The sequence below is a fragment of the Rana temporaria genome, chromosome 3, assembly GCF_905171775.1.
Source record: "Rana temporaria chromosome 3, aRanTem1.1, whole genome shotgun sequence".
Taxonomy (NCBI): Eukaryota; Metazoa; Chordata; class Amphibia; order Anura; family Ranidae; genus Rana; species Rana temporaria.
Window position 1 is genome coordinate 14,903,866 of NC_053491.1, and position 20,866 is coordinate 14,924,731.

The window sequence follows — 20,866 nt, forward strand, 5'->3', positions numbered from 1 at the left end:
ATAGTTACCGTATTTATCGGCGTATAACGTGCACCCCAATTTTAAGAGGAAATAACTAAAAGTTACAATTATTTATAATCACTATTTAACATTAGACACAAAGTTTTTATGAATTCTTAAAATTACTTCTTATTCTCCCATCTAGACTTTCATGATGTCACAAAAAATAAGCAGAATTTCTTTTACCTGACACCTGTAGTGCTGCTTGGGGCTTCTATACCCAAATGTTCAGCATTCTCATTCTGTGGTGAGGGGGAGGGTGAGGAAACCCTTAAACGCGGGCAGAGCGGCAGCGCTGGCCGAGACTGTAGAGCGTACCTATGGCATACCTCCGAGGGGAAGGAGGGGGACGAGCGCCCGCCGGAAATCACCGAGCCGTCATCTCCACTCAGCTGTCACGTCACACACGCACAGTCCCGCCTCCGCCATCGGCATTGGACCATCTCCTGTGACAGACAGAACACTGGTCCAATGCTACTGGCGGAGGCGGGACTGTGCGTGTGTGACGTGACAGCCAAATGAGAGCCGAGAGGAGATGATGGCTCGGTGATTTCCGGCGGGCGCTCGTCCACCTCCTTCCCCTCTGAGGTATACTGTCGGCGTGATTTTCCCCCTATTTTCAGGGGAAAAAAGTGCGCGGTACACGCCGATAAATACGGTACATAGTTAGGTTGAAAGCCATAAAACCTCTGCAGAGGCACATTGCCGGCGGTATACCCGCAGTGCCCCATTGATTTCAATGGGCGGGAGCGGTATACACACCGCTCCTTCACCGCTCCAAAGATGTGGCAAGAAGGACTTTTTTTCTACCGTCCTGCTAGCGTAACGCTCCAGTGTGAAAGCCCTCAAGGCTTTCACGCCGGAGAGACAGCATCAGCTTTTTCAGGTCGGTTTGTGGGCGCTATTTTTAGCGTTATAGCGCCTGCAAAAAAACGCCCCAGCGTGAAAGGGGTCTAAAGAACAACAATCCCACCACCAAAATCTTATTGGAAAGACATTGGCGGTCCTCTAAAATGAATGCCTCCTTAGAAACCATTTTTCCATCTCTTCTGTCTGAAACATGGCGGCCCAGAAGAAACTCGGGTCATCCCTTTCCTCCTTATGTGGCTCCTAAATAATAATATTGTTGTTTTTGAGGTAACATTCCCTTCGTTACAATGATTTACTTTGAAGTCCAATGTGATGCACTTCCAAACTTTGAACACACAATTGCTACCTCATTTTTTAGAACTTGTTTTACTTCTTTTGCTTTTGTAGGAGTTGAGCTATGCCTATTGCTATTGTTGTTGTTTTTTTATGTTTTTTTTTTTTTAATGTTTTTTTTAAGTGTGTGTGAGTTGTATTGAAAGAGAATCATCATGGTGGTGACTATATAACCATTTTTCATCTTCTTTGTCTCTGGCACCAGTCCAAAGGGGAAGTATCGTCAATAGATTTTGGTTAATGCTATGTTTTTTGTTTTTTTTGTGTTTGTTTTAAAAAAAAAAAGGGATTTCTTTCATTGTAACTTACAATTAAGCCCTTTTCTCTCGAGCTGCTCATAAGCTGATGGTGGACACAGGCATCTCAAATGAGGTTTACCCCCCCAAAAACAAGACACTCATTTAACCTCCTTTTGTGTCACAACTCCTAATTATAGGACAGGTCCCCCCAAAAAGGATACTTCAGTTTTGGGTAGATGAAGAAAGTCTTAATGACGCATCAAACTTTTATATCCTTCTGGTTGTTCAATGGTAAAATATTTACCAGTCTATCTGCAGTGACCATTACACTTGATTTATTTCCCATGGCTGGGGGAGGTGTAACGGGAATTCCACTGCACAGATATAGGCCCGGATTCACAAAGCACTTACGCCGACGTATCTCGAGATACGCCGCATAAGTGTAACTATGCGCCGTCGTATCTGTGCGCCGTGCCCACACTTTGAGATACGCCTAAAAATAGGCTTCCTACGACCGACGTAACTTGCCTACGTGCCGTCGTATTGTGGGCGCAAATTTACGCCGGGCGCATTTGCCGCTCCCATAGATTTTCTATGCACATATGCAAATGAGGGAGATACGCCGATTCACAAACGTAGTTGCGCCCGGCGCATCATATACGCGGTTTGCGTAAGTCGTACGTCCGGCGTAAAGTTATTCCCCATATAGGAGGCGCAACTCATGCAAAGGTATGGACCAGGGAACACAAGCCGTCGTATCTTTTGTCGTTTACATAGTACGTGAATAGGGCTGGGCGTAGGTTACGTTCATGTCGTAGGCAGTGATTCGACGTATCTTAGGCAGTTGTTTTGACGTGATTCTGAGCATGCGCACTGGGATGCGGCCACGGGACGGCGCATGCAACGTTCATTTTAAGTACTTCTATGGCGCTTGGCCCATCATTTGCATGGGGTCACGCCTCATTAGCATGGCTCACGCCCACTTCCACCTACACTGGCTTACGCCGAGGAAACCCAGCGTATCTTTAACAGCGAGTGGGAGCAAGTGCTTTGTGAATCCAGTGCTTGCCTCTCTGCGCTGCGCCGGCGTAGCGTAAAAGAGATACGCTACGGCGGCATAAATATGCGCCGATGTATGTGAATCCGGGCCACTGTAGATAGAAGAAGCTGGGGGGTTAAATCATCCAACCATACTAGAAAAAGAAACATTACCCACATATTAGACACGTGCAATTTGTTTAGTTCCGAAATTCGTTTTTCTTTTAACGAATTTTGACAAATTCGTTAATTCCGAAATCTCAGAATTTCCGAATTTTTCAATTTCCGAATTCCGAATTTTCGAATCTACGAAATGACGTAATTCCGTAATTTCAAAAATTCCGAATTTTGGAAATTCGGGAATTCGAATCTCCGGAAATGAGAAAAATCGAATTATCTGGAATTTGAAAATTTGCATATTCGAGATTTTGTAATTTGGAAATACGGAAATTCGAAAATTCCAAAATCAGAAATTCGAAAATTCAGAATTCGATTATTCGAAAATTCGAAATTTTCGATTTTGGAAATGCGAAAATTCAGATTTAGAAAAATTCGGAAATTCGAAAATCGGAAAATTATTTTTTTCTGAATTTTGGATATTCTAAATTCCGAATCCCGATATTTAAAATTTCTGAATTTCCGGTATTTAAAATTCCTGAATTTCCGGTATTTAAAATTCCTGAATTTCCGGTATTTAAATTCCTGAATTTCTGGTATTTAAAATTCCTGAATTTCCGGTATTTAAAATTCTTGAATTTCCGATATTTAAATTCCTGAATTTCCGGTATTTAAAATTCCTGAATTTCCGGTATTTAAAATTCTTGAATTTCCGATATTTAAAATTTCTGAATTTCGATTTCAGATATATCAAATTCCTGAATTTCCGATTTCTGATATTTCAAATTTATGAATTTCGATTTCACATATTTTAAATTTCGGAATTTCCGATTTTCCAAATTTCTGAATCTCTGATTTCCAATATTTCAAATTTCGGAATTTCCGATATTTCAAAATTCTGAATTTCCGATATTTCACATTTCTGGATTTCCGAAATTTCCGATTTTCGATATTTCAAATTTCTGAATCTCTCTGATTTCCGATATTTCAAAATTCTGAATTTCCGATATTTCAAAATTCTGAATTTCCGATATTTCAAAATTCTGAATTTCCGATATTTCAAAATTCTGAATTTCCGATATTTCAAAATTCTGAATTTCCGATATTTCAAAATTCTGAATTTCCGATATTTCAAATTTCTGAATTTCCGATATTTCTAAATTCTGAATTTCCGATATTTCAAAATTCTGAATTTCCGATATTTAAAATTTCTGAATTTACGATTTCCAATATTTCAAATTTACGATTTCCAATATTTCAAATTTACGAATTCTGAATTTTCGAATTTCCAAAAATAGCAAAAAAAACAAGGAAACAAAATCAAATGAAATTTTTGGCAGTGCACATGTCTACCACATATTAACCACTTGCTGACCACCCCATAGCAGATTTACCGCTACAGGGCGGCCAGGCTGTGCAGAATCACACACACATATATATATATATATATATATATATATATATATATATATATATATATATATATAATTTTGAACTTCCAGGTAGGGGGCACGTGTGCGTACTGCCGGTAGGCCGCTTCTGTGATTTATCATATCAGAAGCAGATCAGTCTGTGTCGGATATCCGTCTACACCCGCCAATCGTCGAGAGAACACACAGAAGGGAGCGCTGCCTATGTAAACAAGGCAGATCTCTGTTTTGACAGGGGGGAAGTGCAAAGCAAGGAAATAAAATCCATCACTTCCCTTAGTAAAAGCACAACACAAAGTACAAACAAACACAGGCTAGGCACACAGTTAACTCTTTGCTCACCCTAGATGTTTAACCCCTTCCCAGCCACTGTCATTAGTACAGTGACAGTGCATATGTTTTTAGTGTCACTGGTTCCCACAAAGTGTCAGTTAGCGTTAGAATGTCCGCCACAATATCACAGTCCCACTATAAGTCGCTGATCGCCGCCATTACTAGTATAAACAAATGTAAATTTCAGTATATATACCATAGTTTGTAGACGCTAAAACATTTGCGCAAACCAATCAATATACACTCTTTAGGATTGTGGGCGATCGATTGCCCCTTTTCTGCACCATAAAGGGTAATAATTGATCGGTACACCTTCCTTAGTCTTGGTGATGATGAGTGGAGGGGTAAATCTATTTTGTCCTGTCTGTGTCCCACAAAAACTGATAGAAAGAGAACCGATATAAAAAAAAACTCAAAAATATTGCAGTGCCTTTTTTTTTATATTTACCTTGGAAAGCATCCCCCAGCAGTCTAAGGAGTGATGCAAAAAAATAAAAAATTGTACATAATATATACTTCCTCTTCAAGGTTTCCAGTGCAAATGACAAAAGAAGACATCTGGGCTAATTTATTACATGAGCAAAGATAACCGGATCCGAAATCCAGGGCGGCCAACAACAAAAAAATCCAGTTGGCCGTTTCTGCCAACCTCTCCATTTTCTTTGCTTCAATGTTCATAAATAAGCCATCCATTTGATGGGGGGGGGCCTCATGCATAAAACCAGCTAAAGGAAGAACGTTTCCTAAAGTAGCCAGTTCGATTCTCTTACTCATGTTCGCAGTGCAATTTGATTGGCTTCGATGGCCAACAAGAACTGTTCCTCCTAAAAAAAAAAAAAATTTTTGCATGGGCCCCCCCCGCTTGTTTCGTTTTATGACGACAGTGGAGACAACTGACGCTGAGGGCTTGAATCATTCCTGTGGTTTTCTATATATATACAAGTTTTTACTGTAAAGACTTTTTCTTAAAAAAAACTTGATGCTGTAATCTCATCGGATGGCAAAATGGGTTGAAAAGAAGAAAAAAAAGAAGAAGAAAAAAAAAAAAGACACAAATGTGAAAAGTGTGACAACACATCTGGGTGGACCTCCCTTATACGGTGAAGGGATTATTGTACCTTTGTTTCGTCGGTGCTAATATTGTGGACAAGAGTTGATGTACATAAGGCACTTCTGAAGACTATGCTCACTTTCTTCATTTGCATGCAAAAATCACCCCCCCCCCCTGGAAATCCGAGTCTGCAGCAGAATGTTTGTGGGGGAGGGAGGGGGGAATCTGTGTGAACCGGGCCCCTCTGTTTTCTGCTGTGATTTGTGGGAAAAGACGTTATCATGTTTTTTATATTATCATAACTGGAGTCTGTCCTTTGGCCTGAGACCGGACTTTACCAACCTCGAAAATGTGCGAGTGCATCGAAGAGGATCTGACCGGGTGCCAACCGAGGCGTCCATTGCCGTAGGCTTCCGATTTACTGTAGACTGGTAGAACGAGGGGTTGTTTTTTAGACTTTTTTGGTGTAAGTTACCTGCAGTGAGACCGTCTCTATGAAAAAGACTCAACAGCGACCTACAATGTGTCCTCATTTTGTCACACATCACAACAACCCTAATGTTCTTGATAAAGCCCATATGATTACCCTGTCCTTTACGTAAAGAAATGTCTTTGTAGATGAGGAATAAATCTACTGACTGGTCCTTTTTTTTGCTCATTGGATTGATTTACATGTTGAATGTGATAAAATAACAATGTGTCGGGATCCACAGATTTTTTTCCTTCTTCTATTTCCATGTGTTTCTTCTTTATTTGCCTCTGTGGAAATTAAAGTGTGTCTCTAGGACAGGGGTCTCTAAACTTTTCAGAGTGAGGGCCACATCGTATGGTTTATAAATATTTACAAGCCAAAATAAAAATCCCTATCAGGATCCTCATCAGTGTCCCCCCTTACATCAGGAAACATATAAGATTTCCCCTTACATCTAAGTCCCCTTTAGAGCCACTCTTACATCAGTGATCCCATCAGAGTCTTCCTTACATCAAAGTTCCCATCGAAGCCCTTCTTACATCAGGGTCCCCATTAGAGTCCTCCTTACATCAGGGTTCCTATTAGCATCCTCCTTACATTAGATTCCCCACTAGAGTCCTCCTTACATCAGCGTCCCCATTAGAGGCCTCCTTACATCAGGGTCACCATTGAAGTCATCCTTACATCAGGATCAACAATAGAGTCCACCTTAAATCAGGGTCATCATTAGAGTACTCTTTACAGAAGGGTTCCTATTAGCATCCTCCTTACATCAGATTCCCCACCAGAGTCCTCCTTACATCAGGGTCCCCGTTAGAGGCCCCCTTACATCAGGATTACCATTGAAGTCCTCCTTACATCAGGATCAATATTAGAGTCCTCCTTACATCGGGGTCACCATTAGAGTACTCCTTACATCAGGGTTCCTATTAGCATCCTTCTTACATCAAATTCCCCACCAGAGTCCTCCCTACATCATGGTTCCCCATTAGAGGCCTCTTTACTTCAGGCTCACCATTGAAGTCCTCCTTACATCAGGATCAACATTAGAGTCCTCCTTACATCATGGTCACCATTAGAGTACTCCTTACATCAGGGTCACCATTAGAGTACTCCTTACATCAGGGTCACCATTAGATTACCCCTTACATCAGGTTCACCATTAGAGGCCTCCTTACATCAGGGTCACCTTTGAAATCCTCCTTACATCAGGATCAACATTAGAGTCCTCCTTACATCAAGGTCACCATTAGAGTACTCCTTAGATCAGGAATCCTATTAGCATCCTCCTTACATCAGATTACACACCAGAGTCCTCCATACATCAGGTTTCCCCATTAGAGGCCTCTTTACTTCAGGCTCACCATTGAATTCCTCCTTACATCAGGATCAACATTAGAGCCCTCCTTACATCATGGTCATGATTAGAGCACTCCTTACATCAGGGTCACCATTAGAGGCCTCCTTACATCAGGGTCACCATTGAAGTCCTCCTTACATCAGGGTCACCATAAGAGGCCTCCTTACATCAGGTTCACCATTAGAGGCCTCTTTACATCAGGATCTCCATTAGAGGCCTCCTTACATCTGGGTCACCATTGAAGTCCTCCTTACATCAGGATCAACATTAGAGGCCTCCTTACATCAGGGTCACCATTGAAGTCCTCCTTACATCAGGATCAACATTAGAGTCCTCCCTACATCAGGATGCCCATTAGAGGCCTCTTTACTTCAGGCTTCCCACTAGAGTCCCTTTACATCAGGATCCCTATCAGTGTCCCCAACATCAGGGAATCCATCAGAGTTCCCCTTATATCAAAGCCCCCATCGGAGCTGCTCTTACATCATGGTCTCCATCAGAGTCCCCCCTTACATGGGGTAGGGGAGTTGAAGTGAAGACCATAGGCAGCTTCTGCAGACCTTAAAGGTGTTGTAAAGGAAAAAAATGTTTTGCCTAAATTTAATGTCTGCAAGGTAGACAGACATAATAGTGTAATGATTCTGTTAAAAAACTAGTAAATACCTATTAAATTCCTTCATCTATATCACCTCCGGCGTTCTAGTTTCTGTTCTCTCATTCACTTCCTGGTTTGCATCGCTAACCAGGAACCAGGAAGTAAGAACTACATTTCCCAGTATGCATTGCGGCACACCCAGTAATTCACACCTCCTTAAAGTCTCTAACACGTAGAGAGCATCCTGCCGCAAAGATGTAGTTCCCAGGAGGGGGTGAGCACGTCACTGACCACCGCAGTAAAGCCGCCCTTCACGGTGGTCAGTAACAATCAGACAAGCAGGAAGTGAACAGAACAGAGAAGAAATAGAGCAACTTCTGAGCAAAAACAAACAATGAGGAAGTGAAAAGAGGAATGTCTGCAGGTAAAGGATGCTTATTATGAAAAAAAATGTTTTCCTTTACAACCCCTTTAATCCTCAAGCTGTGGAAGTTCCAATTTATGCTCCTCCTCTTCTTCTTTTGGAACTTTTTTTTTGGGGGGGGGAGGAGTGACTTTTTTTTCCGAATAGGGTGAAGAACCTTTTTAAGGACATGCCACTGACCCTAGCTGTGGAATGGATAACATTTAGACCGTAACTTGGAGACCCCTGCTCTAGGCAAAACATTTTGGAGAAAGACCAACTTTTCCCAACCAGGGTTCCTTCAAAGGTTGCTAGGAGTTCCTTCGGTAATGAACAATTTCTGCCTCTTAGCTCTAGGCAGAACTAATTCATACTAACTTTCTTTTTAACTATCTGTAAGGAAGATATTCTTCCTACTGACCAATACTGTATGTCAGGGCTCAAAATTTCAAATCCTGTGCTACTAGCCAGGCCTCAAGGGTTACTCGCCACCAGTTTCCCCACCCAACCCCTACCCTGCCCTGCCCTACCCCTAATCACACCCTCATAAATTATCTCATGAAATGGCACATAAAGCGGAGGTTTACCCTAAAACAATTACAGTATATACCATTACATCCAGCATACTTCCGACATCTACAGTATGCTGTTTTTTTTTTGCCGTACATACCGTTTTATGGTTATTTTCCCCCCGGCTTCTGGCTCCCGCGGGAGTGGGCGTTCCTATTCAGAGGTTAGATGATTGACGTCTGGTGAAAAACTTCCCTCCGGCGCATAAGGCACATCACCAGTTTTCCGTAAGTAGCCGACCTGCGAGTCGGCTCTATACGGCGCTATACCGCGACTGCACCCGCCGTGTAGAGCTGACTGCGCAGGCGCCATATAGTTCGGCTACTTCCGGAAAACTTGTGACGCACCTTATGCGCCAGGGGAAGTTTTTCACCAGACGTCAATCATCTAACCTCTGAATAGGAACGCCCACTCCCGCGGGAGCCAAAACCCAGAAGCCGGGGGAAAAATAACAATAAAACAGTATGTACGGCAAAAAAAAAAAAAACAGCATACTGTAGATGTCGGAAGTATGCTTGATGTAATGGCATATAGATGTTTTTTAGGGTGAACCTCCGCTTTAAATGTTTTATGCAAATTAAGTTCCAAAAATAAATATTAACAACAACTTTATCAGTTCCCCTCAGCACAGCCTCACCAGTACCCATCAATGCAGACTCCCCTGTGCCCATCAATGCAGCATGACCTGTGCCCATAATTGCAGCGTGACCTGTGCCCATCATTGTAGCGTGACCTGTGCCCATCACTGCAGCCTCACGGTGCCCACCATTGCAGCCTCACTGTGCATTGCAGCCTCACCGTGCCCACCATTGAAGCCTCACTGTGCCCCCATTACAGCCTCACCGTGCCCAACATTGCAGCCTCACCATGCCCAGCATTGAAGCCTCAAAGTGCCTACCATTGCAGCCTCACCGTGCCCAACATTGTAGCCTCACCGTGCCCCTATTGCAGCCTCACCGTGCCCACCATTGCAGCCTCACCGTGCCCCTTTATTGCAGCATGACCGTGTCCAACATTGCAGCCTCACCATGCAGATGCTCTGCAGGTCCTTGCCAGGTCCCAAATAGTTGCCAGAGACTAGGACTGGAGATGGTGGCACAAAAGGGAGGCGGGATGGGACTTGTATATCGGTTAGTTTTCTTGTCTGCATAGAGTCTAGTGGCGGCCTGTCCATTAGGGGTGCCCAGCCTCCACCCCCTCTCTCCACGCCACCCCCTATATGCAATGGATAGATTCTTGCATAGCATATATCTATTTCTCTTTGGGAAATAGAAATATGAGTGCTGCCAGCATTGCTGCAGAGGTTGAAGGGGTGGGGTGGTCAGCCTGTCAGTGCTCAGACCATACGCCGCACACTGCATCACTGTGGCTGGACAGAGCTGGCAGCACAGTGGCTGGACAGAGCTAATAAATGTTTTGGCAAATCAGGCATTTCACATATTTAGCTATTTGACGGGAATTTCGCTTTTTAACAGGATAGGTAATCGACCTAATGATTAGACAGGGATTGCCTGTAACATGCAAGTTACTAAACAGGGAAAATGTTAGAAGCAATAATGCAAAACAAGTTTAGAATGGCAAAGAGCATACATACGTTTCAGAGCATAACAAAGAGGATGATGTGCAGTGTTAGTTTTCCGCTGTTTGATCACTAAGTTTCTCTAACAGACCTCTGAGGGCTTCACAGAACAGCTGTATTTATACTGAGATTAAATTACACACAGGTGGACTCTATTTACTAATTAGGTGACTCCTGAAGGCAATTGGTTCCACTAGATTTTAGTTACGGGAGTAAGGGGGCTGAATACAAATGCCCCCCCACACTTTTCACATGTTTATTTGTAAAAAAAAAAATTCAAAACCATTTATCATTTTCCTTCCACTTCACAATTATGTGCCACTTTGTGTTGGTCTATCACATAAAATCCCCATTAAAAACTGTGACGGACCCCCGTAATTAAGGTAGCTGGACCAGGAGCTTCCAGTGCTCTCCAAGGTAAGCTGGGTTCCACAAGCCCCCCGCCCAAAGTGACTCCCGTCACAAAAACATTTACGTTTTTTGTTGTAACATGACAAAATTTGAAAAATTCCAAGGGGTATGAATACTTTTTCTAGGAGCTGTATGCAAGCAAATCACCCTGGCAGATGACGAGGGTTCATCTGAGGTCTGGGGTCTAAGTAATATTCACCAGAGCTCCTAATGGTAGAGATGGGTTTTGCTGTGTGTTAGTAACAGGTCATGGTCATCGGGATCGCCCCACCAAGAGGTGATCAAGAAAGGATCGAGTAGCAGATACAGCAGGTTAAAATCAAGCAGAAACATAGTCAGTAAACAAGCCAAAGGTCAGTAACAAGTGGTTGCAGGTTGGGCTCGAGCAGAAGTGTAGTCAAATGAACAAGACAAAGCTCGGAAACAAGTGGTTGCAGGTTGGGCTCAAGCAGAAGTGTAGTCGAGGAACAAGACAAAGGTCGGAAACAAGTGGTTGCAGGTTGGGCTCAAGCAGAAGTGTAGTCGAAGGAACAAGACAAAGGTCGGAAACAAGTGGTTGCAGGTTGGGCTCAAGCAGAAGTGTAGTCGAGGAACAAGACAAATGTCAGTAACAAGTGGTTGCAGGTTAGGATCAAGCAGAAGTGTAGTCAAAGGAACAAGCCAAAGGTCGGTAACAAGTGGTTGCATGTTGGGATTAGGCAGAAGTGTAGTCGAGGAACAAGCCAAAGGCCGGTAACAAGTGGTTGCAGGTTGGGATCGAGCAGAAGTGTAATCGAGGAACAAGACAAAGGTCGGCAACATGTGGTTGCAGGTTGGGGTCAAGCAGAAGCGTAATCAAGGCCAGAGGGGAGGTAATAGAGATAAACGAATGGCGATATGGTCAGTTAAAACACTTTTTTGAGGCCCATCCACAACCACATAGATCCGTGGAAAACCTACGCCCCCTGGAGAGAATTTGTCAGGGGGACTCAGGGAAAGGAGTTATTTCAAAAATGTATAAATGTCTAATAGAAGTGGGTCATTTGGACATTCCACCATATATCAAAAAATGGGAGGAAGAATTGGGATCCTCTGTGAGTCTCCTCGAATTAAAACAAATATGGAGAAGAGTGCATACCTCGTCAGCTAATAGTAAAATTACCGAACTAAATTACAAATGCTTGATGCGATGGTATATCACCCCAGATAAGGCTCATAAATACAAGAAGGAGGCCTCAGAATTGTGCTGGCGAGGATGTAGACAGATCGGAAATATGGCGCATATATGGTGGCAATGTCCAAAAATTAAGTGGTTCTGGAGAAGGATTAGACAGTTAATCACTATAATAAGGGACATAGAGATTCCAGATGATCCATATGGTTGCTTGCATCAAAGGATCAGATTACCTTTGAAACAATATCTAAAAAGTCTTTTACCCCATCTTTTAACAGCTGCTAAAAGTCTAATAGCCAGTCACTGACAAGACAAGGAAATTCCCCCCATTAAAGAATGGTGTAACAAAATAAACTCGATTCAAAACTTATGCCGCGTACACACCATTGTTTTCTGCGATGGAAAAATGCGACGCTTTATGTGCTTTAAAAAAACGTCATTTTTCAAACTTCAATTTGAACAACGACGTAGCATACACACCATCGCTTTTTCACAACGCTCTAGCACAGCGCAGTTCCGTCAATCACGCACGACGTCACTATAAAGGGTCGTTTCCATGGGGAAGACGGCCTCTTTTGCTGATATCGTGTTGCTGCGTGTTAGTAAAAGTTTGGTGAGATACGATTCGTGATTTTCAGTGACTGTGCTTTAAATTTCGTTTTCTGTCGTACAGTTTGTCTATTTGTTGTCGGATCTGTGATACAGTGCTTGTACTAAGGACGTATTTGTTTAGGCATTACGTTTGGTGTGCACGGTGCTGTTTAGCAGGTCGTTCTTCAAAGGCCATTCTTTACTTCAGGGCGTAATTTTTAGTCTGATCTGATTTGACGACCGTTTTCTAGCCATGTTGCGGGTACGAACTCGTCGCCGAGATCGTGCTGTGCTTGTTGTTAGGATGTGTGCTGCATCCCAGCGACGGTCCATGAACAGGGTGAGGAGGAGGTTGTGGACCAAGAACTGGTTGCTACGCAGGGACCAGTTCTCTCATATGCCTCTGCTGCGGGAGATCCGAGAAAATAACCCTGATGATTTCAGGAATTTTCTTAGGATGTCTGACCCCGTATTTCAGCAGCTTTTGGCTTTGGTGTCGCCATATATCACCAGGCAGGACACCGTTATGCGGGAAGCCATCACTGCTGAGCAGAGGCTAGTTGCTACGTTGCGCTACCTTGCAACAGGGAGAAGTCTGCAGGACTTGAAGTTCTCGACGGGCATCTCCCCCCAGGCTCTGGGCCTCATAATCCCTGAGACCTGTTCGGCCATCATTCAGGTTCTTCAGGAGGACTATGTTAAGGTAAGTGGTGTTCTTTCAATGGTCAAACTAATTCCCAAAAAAAAAAAAAAAAAAAAACTTTTCTAATATGCTCAGAATGCTCACTTTGTCTCTATGTATGCTGTTCTACACAATTAGTAAAGCCCTACATGTTTATTTAATTTAGCCAACCTGTCCATCATTCTATGTTGTGGGCAAACCCACCTAGCATAGTCCCTATATTCCCGTTTATTTGTGGCCTCCATTGTAGTGCTGCATTTTGTGTGTCCCTATATCCCCGTTTATTTGTGGCCTCCATTGTAGTGCTGCATTTTGTGTGTCCCTATATCCCCGTTTATTTGTGGCCTCCATTGTAGTGCTGCATTTTGTGTGTCCCTATATCCCCGTTTATTTGTGGCCTCCATTGTAGTGCTGCATTTTGTGTGTCCCTATATCCCCGTTTATTTGTGGCCTCCATTGTAGTGCTGCATTTTGTGTGTCCCTATATCCCCGTTTATTTGTGGCCTCCATTGTCCAAACCCCCCCCCCCTAGATTTTTGAAATACATACTAATAATTATTTTTCTTATTTATATATTTTTTGGGGGGTTGTTTCTCATCTCATCTTGAGCCCCACTCCCCCTAAATATATTTTTTAAACATCAGAGGGGGGTGATTAATATGCTTAATTGTTCACATGTTTTTTTTTAATACTAACCTTTTTTGTTCAATTGTTGGTGGGATCCCTTGTAATTTTAGCTATATTCTGTTTAAAATCTTTGTTCTAATGTTTTTTTTTTTTTCTTTCTATCCAGTTCCCCACCACGCCACAGGAATGGCAGACTGTGGCAGCGGACTTCTCCCAGCGTTGGAACTTTCCGAACTGTGGAGGAGCCATTGATGGCAAGCACATCCGCATTGTGCCCCCACCCCATAGTGGATCCCATTTCTTCAATTACAAGGGGTTCCACAGCGTTGTTTTGATGGCGGTGGTCTCTGCAAATTACGAGTTTTTGTACGTGGATGTTGGGAAAAATGGCCGGATGTCGGACGGCGGTGTCTTTGCGGAGACGGAGTTCGCACAACGGCTTCGGTTGGAGGACCTAGGATTGCCACCTGCGGAGGAGAACGAAGAGGGTCTGCCCTTCGTGTTTGTAGCAGATGAGGCTTTTGGTTTGGGTCCCCACCTCATGAGGCCATTTCCCCAACGCACCCTCACCCCTGAGAGGAGGATTTTTAATTATCGGCTGGCCAGAGCAAGACGTGTGGTAGAGAATGCCTTTGGAATCATGGCCAGCCGATTCCGATTGTTTTTAACAGCAATAAACATGGCGGAATACAAGTGGAATTATATTATACTATCTTGTTGCATTTTGCACAATTTTTTGAAAAGAAATTCTCAAACGTACCTGACGGTATTGCCTGATGAGGCTGATCTTGTGGCTCCGGAGCCGGGACATCAGGCTAGCCATAGAGGCTTGGCCCCCCAAACCGCACGTGCAGTGCGTCAATCCTATGTGGACTATTTTATGGGGAGGGGGGCCATTGCAATGCCTGATCTTGTTTAAAAAAATAAATTTTCTTTTTGTTTGATGAAACAGTGTTTATTTGTTTGATTTTAGTTATTTGTAAGTTTTGGGGGGTAATGTTTCTTTTTCGTAGGTTCTCATCCAGCCATGTGTTTGGGATGTAATAAATTCCCATGAGTGTTAAATCTTAATAACTCTACAAATATGCCTGAGTAATTGAATGAGTCTGCATTGATACCAATAACTACACACAAATTGTTTGGAGTCCAAAATGTTATTTATTTGTTACTTTTTTAGTTTTGATTAGTACAACAAATCAATAATTTTATTTTTTTGGTCTTTTTTGATTATTACAAAATAATTTTTTTTTTTATTTTTTTTGGTCTTTTTTGATTATTACAAAATATATATTTTTTTTATTTTTTTTGGTCTTTTTTGATTATTACAAAATATAATATATTTTATTTATTTTTTTTGGTCTTTTTTGATTATTACAAAATATAATTTTTTTTTTTATTTTTTTTTTTTTTTTTAATTCAAGGAAAAAAGAAAATACACCAAAAATTAAACCCTCCCCAAAACATTAATAAAATTTTTAAGCTGCCGTTCCAGCGTCTTTGCTTTGTGACGTATTTCACGGCAGGCCAGACGTATGTCCTCAACTTGGGCCCTGCAGGTGAGAACCTCGCCGATGAGGAGCTGGGCACTATACGTGTCCAGTCCCTGACCAGCCCGATTTCCTCCTGAAATGTGGAACCAAAACATGTGTTAAAAGATTGTATGCCTATTTCTATATTCACAGAAAATGTGGTAGATGTTACTTTACCGGATGTTGAGGCAGGTTCCTCTTCCTCTACATCCCTCGGGGGTGTGGCTTGATTGGCTTGTGCCTCCTGCCTTTGTGCTTCATTGTGCCCTACAAGATTGAAGAAAGGGAAAACATGAGCTTCATGTGAATTGAGTTTGGTGGTCTCAGCCCGGCTCCCGGTGGGTGTGCTATGCGAGGTAAGCCTGCGCTTAGTACGCCCACCCCCCTCCCACAAAAACCACCACACTTACACGCACTCGAAATTGGGTTAACACACTCACATTGACCACGCGGTCTCTAAAAGAGAGGCGAAGGACTAATGGGGCTGGTTGAGCGGGCTAATCCTCTCACTCCCTTATAGGGAGTCCCTCTGCCCCGTTGGGCTTCAAAGCGGAGCAGGTAGGGCGGGCTGTGTGGGAGGACCCCCTCACACACCCGCCATTGCCACCCGGGGCATGGAGAAAGGTGGCAGATTGCCTCTGGGGGAGGCCTGCCTACTCCCAACTCCTGCAGTCCGGCTCCTCTCTCGAGTACACGCACAAAAATACACTTTAAAAAAGAAAAAAAAAAAAAAAAAAAAAAAAACATGAGGTTCAACCATTACGAGCGGCCTGAAATGACACCCAAAAAATAAGAAATGCTAAACAAAAGGTCACTATTGTTGATTTTTAAACAATTATCAATAAAATAGAACAATATTTAATCCATTCACAAAGTAATGTCAAATCAGTTAACACAATTTTTAAGTTTACATATGTAAGCTAAACAAGTCTCCCCTGGATCTCCTCACCCCTGTGTGTGACCCAACATAGGTTGTGATTGTGACAAACAATTGTGCTACTGAGTACACATGTTCAATAAAAAAAGGAGTAGCAAACGCTCCTTTTTGTGAATCTCAAGGTATTTACGTTTCTTCTAAAATAAGCTGAAACACATTTCCATCTATTCCAGAATTGAATACACCTTTTTTTTAAGCCCCAAAAATGTCACAACTTTCATATTTGTGTCGACTAATTGGTCATAGGAGTCGTCGTTCATTCGCCCACAATTCCTCAATTTACGATTTTTGTTCAGATACAGTGCTTCAACTCCCCTTTGCACATGCCAACTAGGCATGATGCCATTTCTCGTTAATATGGTATTGGATTATTGAAAGTCACCGAATGAACGACGACTACGACGACTGCATCATGCGTCCACATTCATAATATTCATTTTATGGTCAACCTGGCACAAAAAAAAAATGGCACAAAGAACACACCAAAATAATTAAATACACATGGAAAAAACTTACTTCTTCTTCGAATCACCTTATTAATTCGGTAAAGTTGGTGGGGTTCCCTTTTTTTCAAATCCGACCACCTTTTGCGCAGGTGCTCTCTGCTCCTGGTTTTCCCAAACTTCCGCTGGAGCCTACGGATGACCTTCTCCATAATTTGGGCTTTTATTTTATTGGGATGCATGTAGGGGCCATGCTTGGCATCATAGTCCTCCCTCCTCAATATGGTGACCATCTCCACCATTTCATTAAAACTCATATTGGAGGCTCTGCAGCGGAATCTGCGGCGTGTTTGGGCCTGGCCTGCCTCCTGGCTTGAGCTGGAATACACCTCCATGTTGTCCATCTTTTCTCCCTCACCAAACGACAGAGAAGGGGCGTGGAAAGGACGATACCGAACGTCAGGGGCGGGGTGTCGTGCGGAGCGTCACGCGTGCGTAGTGTAAAAGGGATGGGACGTGTTTGGAAACGGCCTGCATAGTCTGTGGAAGAAGTCGTATTTCCCGATCTTTCCTAACGACGAGACGTAAGTTTTTAATTCCGACTTTATTATAGTGAATAGGGAATGAGTTTGTGGTCTAGTTAGGGGAAGTAAGCTAGTGCCTTTAATTACATTATGTTTTGGCTTCTGTTTCATGTGCAGAAAGAATGGATGCCTTCAAGGATGCGGACTTCCTCACAGACTTCATCCAAAAATGGAAGGAACATCCAGTTCTGTGGCAAACCAAAAGCACACTAAATAAAAACAAAGATGCCAGGGAGAAAGCTAGACAGAGCATGCTTGTTTTTGTGAAAACAAGGGTCCCCAACGCCACAACAGCCACTGTGAAAAATAAAATCAATTCCATCAGGGGCACCTACAGGGCCCAACGGGTCCAAGTCCTGGCCTCAATGAGGTCTGGGGCTGCAGCTGACTCCATATACAAACCAACCCTGTGGTACTATAGTCAGCTGCAGTTCCTGGACGACCACATTGAGACCAGGACATCCATGTCTACCCTTCCCCCAAGAGGTAGCTCCCAGCTTCCCAGCAGCCAATCCTCCAGTCTTCCCTGCAGACAAGAGCAGACAAGCTCGGAGGAAGAGGAAGAGTTCCTGGAGGACCCCAATTGTGAGCCGTGGAGAATGGTATGTGTTTTTTGTTTGAATTTAGTTAGTATATGACAAGTATAGTAATAATGGTAAATGTATGTTACTATTGTTCTAAATTCTATGTGAATCTCGTAAGTTTAGGGATAGGATCAATAGTCAGTAGTGGGAAAACATGATGGGGTCAAAATGGGCAAATTAATAATGTTGATGAAGGAGTGGGTGGCATTTTCAGATAGGCCAGTAGGGGGGGAGTAACGCAATACACCTGCAAGGGGTCCCAGATGGAAGACACCCTTTTTTAGTACTATCTAGTTGACACTAAATTGATTAAATTAATTTTTGGGGAAAAGGCCACTTATTTACTAAATTAGGCATGCAACAACCCACATAATTCCAGGGGGACCATGTCTGAAGGTGTTTAAGGGGCCACATAATTAAGGATGGCGACCCTGTGTGTAATATATATTGACATTCAATTTGCATCACTCATGATTGTAAAAATGTGTGTGATTAATGACAAACACAAATAACATATGTTCCTTTTTTTCATACACAGGCAGACCCAAGCCAGGAACAGCCAGGGCCCACAGGGAGCCAGGAAGAGACAGGGCCCACAGGGAGCCAGGAGGAGCCAGGGCCAACTGCAAGGCAGGAGGTGGCAGAGCCCACTGGGAGCCAGGAGGTGGCAGGCCCCAGTGGGACCCAGGAGGCACGCCGGCGGGATACCATCTCCCGGATCCCTCCATTCCGCAATCCCAATAAACGGCTCAGGAGTATGCGACAGATGGAGGAGGAGACCCAGGGCCTGCTTCGCCAAGCTACTGCAGCCATCCGAGAGCCACCCAGTGAAGTTGAGGGGTTCGCAGCGCTCTTGGCAGCCAAGCTGTACAATCTGGAGCAGAGCCAGCGTGTGCGCTGCGAACTCCTCATGTTCGAAGCCATAACCATGGCATCCCTGGGGCAGCTCGATGACGACACCCACATTGTGCGGATTGCTCCTCCTGTCCTTGCTGCTCCTCCTGCTCCTGCTCCTGCTCCTGCTCCTGCTCCTGCTCCTGCACCTGCTCCTGCTCCTCCACCTGCTCCTGCTTCTCCACCTCATGAGGCTGCTATGGCTCCTGCCACCTCATCTCCTCCAGGAACCCAGCCCCCAAGGACTCGGGCTACCGGGAAGGCTGCAGGGAAGACTGCAGGGAAGGCTGCTGGGAAGAAAAGGGCGAAGAAATAATACGGTGCCCCTGATGGAATTTTTATGTGGACTCACAGGCTGTATTTGTGGCTTCGGGGACCCTTGTTTTCAGAAAAAAACAAGCATGCTCTAAAGTGCTGCCTACCCTGGCATCTTTGTTTTTATTATGTTGTGTTTTTGGGTTGCCACTTTTTTTTTTTCAAAATTTTTATGAAGACTAAAATAAAAATTAATTTTTCAGCCAAATTTCAACATGTTTCTTTATTGTAGATTTGAGAGATCAGTATTGAGTGGGCAGACCCATTACAAAAAAAATAATGCAAACATTAACAAGGTAAAAAAACATGCTTGTGGGTGAGTAAACTAAAAAATTAGGTTGTTGCAGACACTTCACACACTCCTAAATAAAAACCAAATAGAGATTACTAATCAAATTGGTGACCAAAATTTTAAAAATAAATAAAAGGTGGACCAATATATATATTTAAAATGTTTAAGATGGAAGATACAACTAAATAACAGAACACAAACATAAACATTATCAAACAAGAAAGAAACTAATTAAAAGCTTGTCATAACTATGCAACAAGATCAGCCGCAACAAACGTCCATTTCTGGGTAGCAGTTAAAAGCAGGGGTTAAAGAAGCGCTTTCTTTTCTTGTCTATAAGCTGAAAAACACCTTAACGAATGTGCTGATTCCATTCTGAACAGTCGTTTTACATGAATGAGCGCTGCCGTCTCCTAACTTGCTTCTGAGCATGCGCGGGCTTAAATCGACGTTTTTACGTACACACGGTCAATGTTTAGAACACAGAAAACGACGTCGGCCAAAAACGACACATAAAATTGAAGCATGCTTCAATTTTTTTCTGTCGTTTTTTAGAAGACAGAAAACGACGTTTTTGCCCACACACGGTCAATTAAATTGACGTTTTTGAAAATGACGTTTTTTTCCATCGCAGAAAACGATGGTGTGTACGCGGCATTAGAATCCCTAAGGCTAAGTGACACAGACGGCCTAGAGGAATATGAAAAGACATGGGCAAAGTGGTCAGAGTTCAAACATTCCATGGTATTTGCGGAGTTAATGGGTGCATAGGGCATAGGGTATGATTTTGTAAGATTATTTAGATATCCAGGGCGGGATACAATTTAAGAAAGTAACTAGATAGAAGAGAAGACTGAATAGAAGATACAGAAAGGTAACTGGAGGTACAGGGGGAGGGGAGGGTGGTGGGGAGGGAAGGGGGGTTGAAGGGCCACGAAGGCACTAAAGGGTCAAAGTGTTACTTCTAAAAAAAAAAATATATATATATATATATATATATATATATATATATATATATATATAAATATATAAATATACAAATAAAAACTACCACATATGATGCAATACCAGAAGGAGATTTGTTGGGCAAATGAATGGCGGGAAAATCTCGCCACCTTCCAAATGGTTAAGTCTGAAGTGAAAAAAAAAAAAAAAAAAAAAAAAAAAAAAAAGCAGAAGCGTAATCAAAGAAACAAGCCAAAGGTCGGTAACAAGTGGTTGCAGGTTGGGATTAGGCAGAAGTGTAGTCGAGGAACAAGCCAAAGGTCGGTAACAAGTGGTCGTGAAGATACAGATAGCAGCAGGAATGGCAAGAGGAAGAAAAGTGGAAATGGAGGCCAGTCCCCTACTGGTCATCCATAAACAAAGAGAATATGGACTATCTCAGTACCAGTTTAGACAGTTTACACAAATAGATTTATTAAAAAATATATA